Consider the following 9,406-nt stretch of genomic DNA (forward strand, 5'->3'; position numbering starts at 1 on the left):
GCAGTGCACTGTAGCACTTCCTTACAGTAGATATAGGGGAAGGTGAAATATATGGTCAGGTCTTAAAATAAAATTAGATGTAACACTTTTTTTTCTTAAAGGCAATTTTCAGGAGATTAAGATCTACAAATGCATTAGAGACTACGTGTTCTATCTATACTTTTAAAACAACCTTTCCACTGCTGATCGATGGTATGGTTGGAAATAGCTGAAGGAGAACAGCTCTGTCCAAACATATTTCTTAGTGTTATAGATGAGCATGTTTTTCCAGTAGCTAGGTAACCAGAAACACTTCCCTTCAGCTTGTTGGCCTTTGGACTCTTTCATTTTAAGTAGAGGAAAAGTAAAAAAGAAGAAATTGGGTTAATATATGTCTGTGCTAAAGAGACATGTGCACAGCTTTGTCTCCTCAAGGATGGACCAGCCCCTGCAGTTAATATGCACTGTGTGAGGGCTCCTGAAGCCACTGAAACTTGCTCTGTTCTGTTGTCAGACCACTTTGGATTTCTGCTTGGGAAAGCCCTCATCAACAGTTTTGAGGCCACAAGTGGGTTGAACTGCATTTTTAGTCATTGAAGTGCACAGGAAAATGCAACTAGATCCTCAGTTTCACCTTGAAAAATGAAATGCTTTGAAGTGTAGGATTTGCTTCACGGCAGCAATGTAAGAACTGTGTCTGCTGGGCTTTAATTTGGTATTGTCTGAAGCTCTTTTATCTTGCCAGATTTCCAGACGACATTTACTTTCAAATCTCTAGGGAAATCCAGATTTCCAGAAGACACTTATTTTCAAATATCTGATGAAAAGGAGCTAATTTTCTATTCTAAACACATTGAAAGGCAACAGAACATAATTCTGTGGTTTTCCCAGTGACATTACCTGATGAAATAATAATGATTATTTTTAATAAGAACAGAGGATATTTTTTCAGCTGCAATGAGAACCAGAATAATTCCATCATATCTGTCCTTGGATTTCTGAATGGTATTGCAGAGAAAAAGATGCAAGTGATTCCAGAGATTTCTAAATTTTGTGCTAGGAAGAGAAGAAGTTCATAGCAAGAGTATATAGTGAGATTTTAATGGGATATATTGTTTTATGCAATACCTTTTAGTTATATTTTAACAAAGACTTCAAAATGTGTTTGAAGGACATCTCTGCATATATATTTCACCCCTCTTAACTACAAAGATAATGGACCTCCTCCTATTAGTTCTATATACTAATTTGCCATCTTTAAAACAGCAATAAATATTTACATCATCAATAACATTAGATACCAACAGAAACATTGGCTTGGAAATAAATTATTGAAAATAAACTCAAATATACAACCATTTTAAAAGAAAAAGTTCAGATGCAAACCAATCCATCCTGAAAAAGAAAAGAAAGTATTCGAATTCCCTAGAAATCGGATATCAAATTCACTTTCCAACTTATATTGAGTATTGCTTTTCCTTTTCCCTCTGACATTTTAGGCTTTCTGTAAGAGGCACTGATGTGTTTTCTGCCCAGTGTTTTCTGTTTGGCAGAGCTTTTAACACAGGCATACAAACCTTTTCTCCCCAGAAAATGTTTCCTGATCAATGTTTCCAAGTGGTCTGTTCAGACCCCACAGGTGCCAGAACATTGATTTCCTGCTCAGGACCAGAGAAGAGGCAAATCAGGGTAAGGTAGGAGAACAGGCTTGATGTGTTGTAGAGAAACTCTTCCGCAGGGAGTGGGGCAGGGAGTGCAGCTGGGCACACTCAGGGGAGCAGCAAGGGCTGCAGACAGCAAGGATGTTTGGAGCTGTGTGTCTGGGCAGGGTGAGGACGGCAGCTGTCCAGGTGGGAGAGCGGGTCACTGCCCCTACGTTAGCACATGGCTGGCACAGCTCCGTGTGTGGGGGCACCACTCACACCACTGCCACACCGCCTGCGCACGTAGCTGTTGCTGCCTGTGAGAGCTGGCACACGCCCCTGGTGCAGCAGTGAGAGAGGCAGCCTTTCCAAACTACACCCCAAAGGGATTCTTTTGGACTGGGAACCCAACAAGGTTTCAGAGTCTACCTGCACAAAACACAAAGTCAGCCACCATCATTCTTGTCACAGCGGCCTTACAGAGAGGCCTGGCTCTGCCTCTCCTGTCATCCTGCTTCCAGTCCGGTCCAACTCACAGTATGCCCCAGTGTGTGTGATGATCTGGCATTTGAGTTCCTTGACAGTAGGAAACATTGTGGTCTTCCACACTGAGCTTCTGAAGCCTCACAGCTTTTATTTAAATGATCTTCATTGTTTTCAAATAATTTCAGTGTTTCATAAGTCTTCTGTTGCCAGACTGAGAGCTAGATAGCTCATCTTACATAGTTGAAGGAGTTCTCACATTTCCACATGGTTTGGCTTCTGAAGATTGGAATCTGTGCCCTACTTCCTTATCTTATAACACACTCTATAAAACACACTATTAGGTCTGCTGATTATTTTCTTTGGCCTATGGAGCAAGCAGTCAGATAAAATTCTGACTTGGACCAAGAAATTTGCAGTGGCCATGAATTCAAAGCAGCAATTTCTTTCAAACTTCAGTTTGAATGCAAAATTAAATTTCTATCTTAGAATCCTTTGCAGTGTGTGTGAAATGAATGGTGTCCTCTTGCATGTGCAGAATGATACAGACACCAGAAATGATGCATTTTCCTAGCAGCAGTTGAGTCAGGAGCAAGTAACAAACAGCAGCAAATAAAACCCCACATATATTCCAGCCCTTTTCCCCTGAGAACATGCCCATGGCTGAAGACTTAGGATGGTCCACTGCAAATAAATTAACAAAGAAATTTCATAAAAGACAGCTCAGCTGTTTGACAAAACACGGGCCAATGGAGAACAAGTTTTGATGACAAGAATGCAACTGCTGTAAAATACACTATGTGACACTAAATGGCTTGACCCTCCTTAGTCTTGCCTTCCATAGCTATTGCTCTAATCTTTGGATAAAGGAACATGTTGTAATCTGAATTATTATCTTTAATTACAAAAACAGTAGCAAAGGAAAGGATTCACACTTAATGGTTTACCACAGGAACCAGATAAGAAAATGCATGGAGAAATTCTTTGGAGCTATTAAGCAATGTATAGCATACCTCTCATTTTAGGAATTGGCTACTTCTTACTGACTTCGCCTACTGACCAAACCAAAGTTCTGAAGAAGGCTGAAATGGTCAATTAAAATCTTCCATTTTTAGCAGTCCCTTTTTTCTGTTCACTACTGATTTTTATAATTCATTTTTCCTGATACCCCAGTGGTTCTCCAGTAGAACCTTCTGAAGGTGGAAGATTAATATATCATTTTAATGGAAGTTCTTGTACATACACACTCACAAGCACTAGCAAGTAACAAAACCAAACTGGCAAAAAGTTTTTTAGAACATCCTCAGACAACAGAAGTCAGGCAGTAAACTGAATTTCTAGTGTCCTTATTGCTAGAGCAGGCAGCAGATCCAGTTCCGTGCTCATTAACGCTCATATTCACCCCTCTCAGCCTGAGAGTGGGGGAAGGAAATCAGGGTGTCAGCTTTGAGAGCCTGGCACTGCAGCAGAACGTTGTCATCCGTGTAGTGGATGGCAAGAGGTAATTTAAATGGCAATTACTGTAACACAGCCAACCATGCCGGCGTTTACAAGTCAGGCTTAAGGGCCCCGGGAACACGGATTTCCCCTTTGTGGAAAGCAAGGTCAGGCAACCTCATCCCTATCACATCCCCACCCCTACAGAGCTTCCAGACAGGCAGGTACGCCTTTCCCTTCCCTTTAGGGAAATGCAGAGGATGGGAAGGAGGGAGCTGGACTGCTTGCTCATACCTCTCACATCACATTAACACTTTTTTTGGCATTTAATGTGACTAGCTAGCAAAGGTGATAGGAATGCCACCCTGTTGTTTGGTAAGGGCCTCATTGTCTTGCAGCTTATCTGGCTTTTATGGCTAAAAAAAAAAAAACAAAAACAAACCAACAAAAAAAGAGAGAAACAATAACAAAAACAGCAAAAGAAAAAAGGAAGTGAAAAAGAAAGGAAGAGTAAATCAAATAATATTGGGAAAAGGAGAGAACAAAGGCAAATCTGTTTCTCTGAAATCTTTCATTTCTCTGTAGAGTCAGATCTGCTGCTAGTTAGCAGAAAGTGTTGCACAACTCTAGCTAATCAACAGAACTGGTATCTTTTTTATTTAATTACTCATTAAAAAAAAAGCTAAATGAAATAGTTTGTCTTGCACTTTGTTCCCAGTCCAGCTGTCTTCAAGCAAGCATTTTCCAAGGAATCAAAAGATTTCCTCATAAATGAGCAGACAAACAACACTTCTAACCCTCACCATTGCTATTAACCACAACCACACTCATCGTTATGCTATTAACCACAACCATGTATATGGTAGGTTTTTCTGTGTTATCTTTATTCCCTATTCTTAACAATAACTGGTTTCTAACTAAAAACTCCTTGTTTCTGACACTTTTTTTTTCATTGTATTATCATACTGTCTTTTTATGGCTATTGTTTTGTGTGTTATTGGGCAAACTACCCTGAACCCTGGAGAATGCTATGACTTCCACTGGCAGGGATCCTGGAGGGAACCTCAGAGCACCAGTGATGGATGTGGAAGCTCCAGAAAACTGGACATAGTGCCCAGGGCCTGCAGGGTGCTGTGCCCCCCCCAGCACCGCCTGCCCTGGAGCAGGAACACCACAGACACAGAGAGCTCAGCCCATACTGCTGCCCTGAGCGCTGGGGAAATGTGTGTCTGCCACTGCTAAATGAAAATTAGGGTAATCAACTGCAGGGTGCATTTCTGCTCTTCTCATATACGCAGCTAATTACATTGAGCTATAATCACCTAATGCTAATTTCGACATGATACGGTGAATGAAGTTACACAGAATGTTAAGGCTGGCTTAAGGTACTTGGAAGATCTATTTCCTGGGGAATCAATGCAGAAGCATTTATTCAAGGAGATACATACATTTTATATATATATAAATAGGTATATATATATATAAAGAAGATCAAATAATTTCTTCATGCTTTAAGACAGAGATTGGTACAGATTTCACCAATGTCAGCTACATATTAGTGCCCAAACTGTTGCAGTAGTACCTGTGCCATTTGTGTGTTTTATAGGTTCTATTTATGTTTTGGATAACAGGGAAAAAAATGAATCTCAGTTACAATCAGATAGGTTCACTGGAATGCATTGTTCAAGCACATTATTCCTCTAGACATCCTTTCAAAGTAGCAATATAATAGGATATTGACTGCATATGAATTGATGGAAGGAATAAAGGCTAGTTGTGACCAAATCATTGAACTTTTCTGATTCAAGCTTTGATCAATAATGTATTAATTTAGAACCCTGAGCAGAAATCTTTTACCTTTTTCTCCCTTTCACACTTTCTTTTATCAATCTCTTATCGCTCAGCATTTAAAAGAAACCCCATAATGGTTCTGTGCAATGAAATGGAGGCAGTGAAATTGTGAAAGGTTACCAAATTGTAACTATTATATAAAATGTGTTATTGTGTTGCTGTGAAAAGACTTTTTAGTTATTGCAAGATACCAGAGTATTGTGAGCCAACTTTGGAGCACTCGCCCTCTTATTATCAATCTAACAGCAAACACCATCTTTTCCTCTGCTGCCTTGGCTGACATCTTTCATGTCCCAGCCAAGCTGTAGGATTCTCAGCTCTAGGCACCCTCTCAGAAATTCTCAGCTATATATTTTTGGATTATTGGATTCTGGAAAGTATAACTTCTGTCTGCTGGTAACAAAGAAAATGGAAGGGACTAGATTAGATACCGTTTTACATGTAACTATGTACTTAGTTGTTACAGGAATTACAAGAGCATCTAATATATAAAGAAGTTGTTTTTCAGTTATTTTGCAGTCATTCAGTTGTTATTTGCAGTTGTTTTTCAGTTATTTTTGTTATTATGGAAGATAGGGAAATCTTAGAGCTGATAAACTTCACTGTGATTTAAAAAGTCCTATATCCTGTATGTAATAAGTTCCCTGTGTGACTGTGTACAAGTCATTGTGATTGCCTGTTAAGAAAGCCCTGGAGAACCCTGTTTAATCTTAAAAATATGTCCTTGTTTATTCAAAAGGGGTAACATGTACTCAATATGAAGCAAATGCCTTTGTCTTTCTGACCAGGATGGTGACTGTTTCTGTGCCTATGTTGATTATATCACTTCAGTTCAGAAGATCATATTATCAGCCAGGATTTTATTTTTTCTTGGCATTGGAAATGAGGAACTCTGAGTAATTCCCTGATCTGTCTTTCCACTTCGGACTGTAATCTACGCAAAGTTCCTAATTTGTTATATAATGAAAATGTCATCTAATGTGAGGCAGCCTGGTGCCACTGTAATACAAGTAATAAACAGCAATATCTTATAATCTAATGGCTTTTTTCTTCTACAGATAAAGTCAGTGGCAAGGTCTTATATAAAGATTCAGAGGAAAAAATACATCATGGTTCATATATTTTCATAATTAGTCTCACAATGGCCTGCAAACATAGTCTAATTTATGTGATTACCTGATCAAGTGAAATAGATCTCTCTAAAGACTGTGATCTGCAATTACTGGAGGCAAAAGTGCAGTACATTTGCTTTGCATGCTTTAGCTTGCAATGTAGAGATTGCTTCAATGCATTTTTGTCCAAACTTCTTAAGCATTTTGCATAGAATTTATAACTGTTAGGAAAAAAACGGAGAAGTGGAAAGGATTTTTTCACACAAAATATCCCATAGCACATGTGAACTTTTAATTAATACTATATTCCTATAAATACAGTTACAGCTGCAGTTCACTTTGAAGTTAATGGATCTGCTCACACCACACAGTCAATAAGAATGTATTAATGTACAAACATCCATACATGAAATCATCCTGATCTGGTAGGTTCTTTTTATCCTATTTATCTAAAATAGCTTCAAATCTCTAAGTGCAAGAATGAATCACGGAGAAGGCAGGGAGAGACGCTTTAAGTATTTTGGTGTTCTGTTTCTGGTCAGAAATACATTTTTAAAGTAAATTTTATGAAACATTATGCCAACCACATGCTGGAAGTGATATTTTTCAGTGAACACAGTGCTCTATCTGTCTCTGCTTGGGAGGAGGTGAAAGCAATTAGTGCAGTTTAGATCCAAAGCCAGACAAGACATGCATTGCCATGTTCCAGTGCTGACAGGAATTCACAAACAGGGAGCTGTGTTCAAGCAGATTCGTTTGCTGTAGCTGAAGAGAGAATAAAACTCATCTATTGACATGTCTTTAGAGCACTGATTCCATATACTCATTCCCCCCTTTAAAAGTAATACACTGCTATTTGATTTGAGTATAAAATATTCAAATTGAAGGAACTGAAAGGGGAGCTGGACCTGATCTCGACAATGAGAGTTGTTCTTCTTGCTCTGCACTGCTCATCAAGGCAGCAGGGGAGGGAGTCAGAGATCCTTCTCTGAAATCTCTCTTCCAAAAGCTCCCACAGTGCAGTTAGTGGTCCTGGGCTCTTTTTACACCTAAAAGCATTGCTACAGAGTGAATAACATGGATTTATAAACCTCCGTAAGACTCCTAGGTATCAGAACGCTTTGGGTGAGATTTGGATAACTCTCCAACATAAGCATTCGGGTGCAGTACTTGGTCAGATGAACTAAATTTTCCTCTTTGGAAAGGTTGCTACCATTTTCCTGTGCCACAAATGAATGAGAGGAAGGACCTCTGCAGATCACTATCACCTTTGAGCACAATTTACAGAGGTCTGTGTGGGTATTTTTGAAACGTTTTCAAATGCGTTTACTAACTTATAATGGAGTCAACGTTCCTGTCTTGGCAATCAAGGCTTCATGCTAAAACGAATTCTCTTGTGTTTTGCTCTGCTTTGCACTTTATCCCATTCTGGATGTAATGTTAGCCAGGGGTGCCAGTCAGTGCCATTTTTTCCCCCCTGTGTGAGGCTGCAGGCAGGAAGGGGCCTGCCAGGAGGGCTCCAGTGAGCACAGGGACCTGCTGGACCAGGCTGGGCTTCTGTCTGACTTGTGGGAGGGAGAAACTTCCCCACCATCAGCTCCACGTCTGTGTGCCATGGCCAGCCTTCATGGGGCTGTGCTCAGGTTATTCTGCCAGCCTTCCTGCACTCCTTCTGGGCATCAACATAGAAGTGTGTCAAAATCCAGTCCTTGCTTTTCACAAGGTATTTTGAGAGCCTAACACTGAAAGCACAAGAGAGAAATAGACCATTAATCAAAATAGCTTGCTGTTGGTAAAATTTTGCACCCACTGCACATTGAAAGTGTGCCCAAGAAAGGTGAAAAGGTTTTTTTTTTCCTTCTGTGTGATTTAGTAAATAAGATGCAGTTTGTAAAAGCTGATAGTGAGTGATATTGGGTGTGGCTGACACAGAGGTAGTGTTGGGAAAGATCACTCCAGAAGTTCAGCTGCCATGTAAAGCCTGCATGAAGATCTTACATTTACTCAACCTCTATAGCTGCTATCAAATACAGATCACTATCTGAAAAAAGTGAGAGAAAGTAAGGAACAATGAGAAAAACACTGAAAAGAAATACCACTCAATTATATTTTCTTCTTTTCAGTTGATGTAAATCTGCTTCTCAAGCTGGGAAGGGGGGAACATTTTGAAAAAAATTGCCCAAGAGACTTCTTATGTGAGGTTAGCCAGCAGAAATGCAAAAGTTATCTGAATAAAATAGATAGCCTAAAACCCCAACAAAACAGTAATGTGTTAAACTGACTTCAAACCTCCCCTCACAAACCCCCAGCTTATCAGTGAGGAAAGCAGATACCAGACTTTCACTGGACAGAGTGAGATAAGTGCTTCTTCCATTTTGGTGCTGGTGGTTTTTTTTTTTGGGTTTTTTTTTTTTTTTTTTTCTGCTGTGATACCAAAAGGAAGATGACTTACAAACAAATGTGTTCTGCTCTTCTACTCTAACACTTCGAATTTGGCTCCTGGGAGCCAGTGTTAGGAATTTACTGAGGAAAAAAGAGGATCAAAAAATTTTTCCTATTTCAATTGTTACAAAGTAGTGACCCAGCAAAAGCTTATTCCTGCTATTTTAGTCATTCCCATCTCTTAATCCTCAGGTCGTCTCAGCTCTTAACTCATCACATCAAACAGATTGGGAGAAATTTATTGGCCTTGCCTATAAAAGAAGAGTTTTAGGGTGAATGCACACAAGACAGCTATGAAACAGAACTAAAATGAAACATGGGTAGACAAAATATAGGAAAAATTCCAAGTTATTTGATCATGAATAGTGTCCAAAGTCCTCAACTCTGTGAAATGAAGCAGATATACTTCTTTGAAAAGTTATTTTACACCTTCAAACATGATCCTGAAAATGGATTTAT

The 9,406-nt window shown here is 39.4% G+C and overlaps 1 long non-coding RNA gene across 1 annotated transcript; it reads right to left on the bottom strand.

Moving 5' to 3' along the window:
* Positions 1–2,986: 2,986 nt before the first annotated feature.
* On the bottom strand, positions 2,987–4,298 carry LOC137477341 (uncharacterized). Its single transcript, XR_011000944.1, has 2 exons — positions 3,989–4,298; positions 2,987–3,958 (listed from the first exon to the last, which is right to left on the bottom strand). It is a non-coding gene; the product is annotated as an uncharacterized lncRNA (long non-coding RNA).
* Between the last annotated feature and the right edge of the window lie 5,108 nt (positions 4,299–9,406).

The sequence above is a fragment of the Anomalospiza imberbis genome, chromosome 7 (genome assembly GCF_031753505.1).
Source record: "Anomalospiza imberbis isolate Cuckoo-Finch-1a 21T00152 chromosome 7, ASM3175350v1, whole genome shotgun sequence".
NCBI lineage: Eukaryota > Metazoa > Chordata > Aves > Passeriformes > Viduidae > Anomalospiza > Anomalospiza imberbis.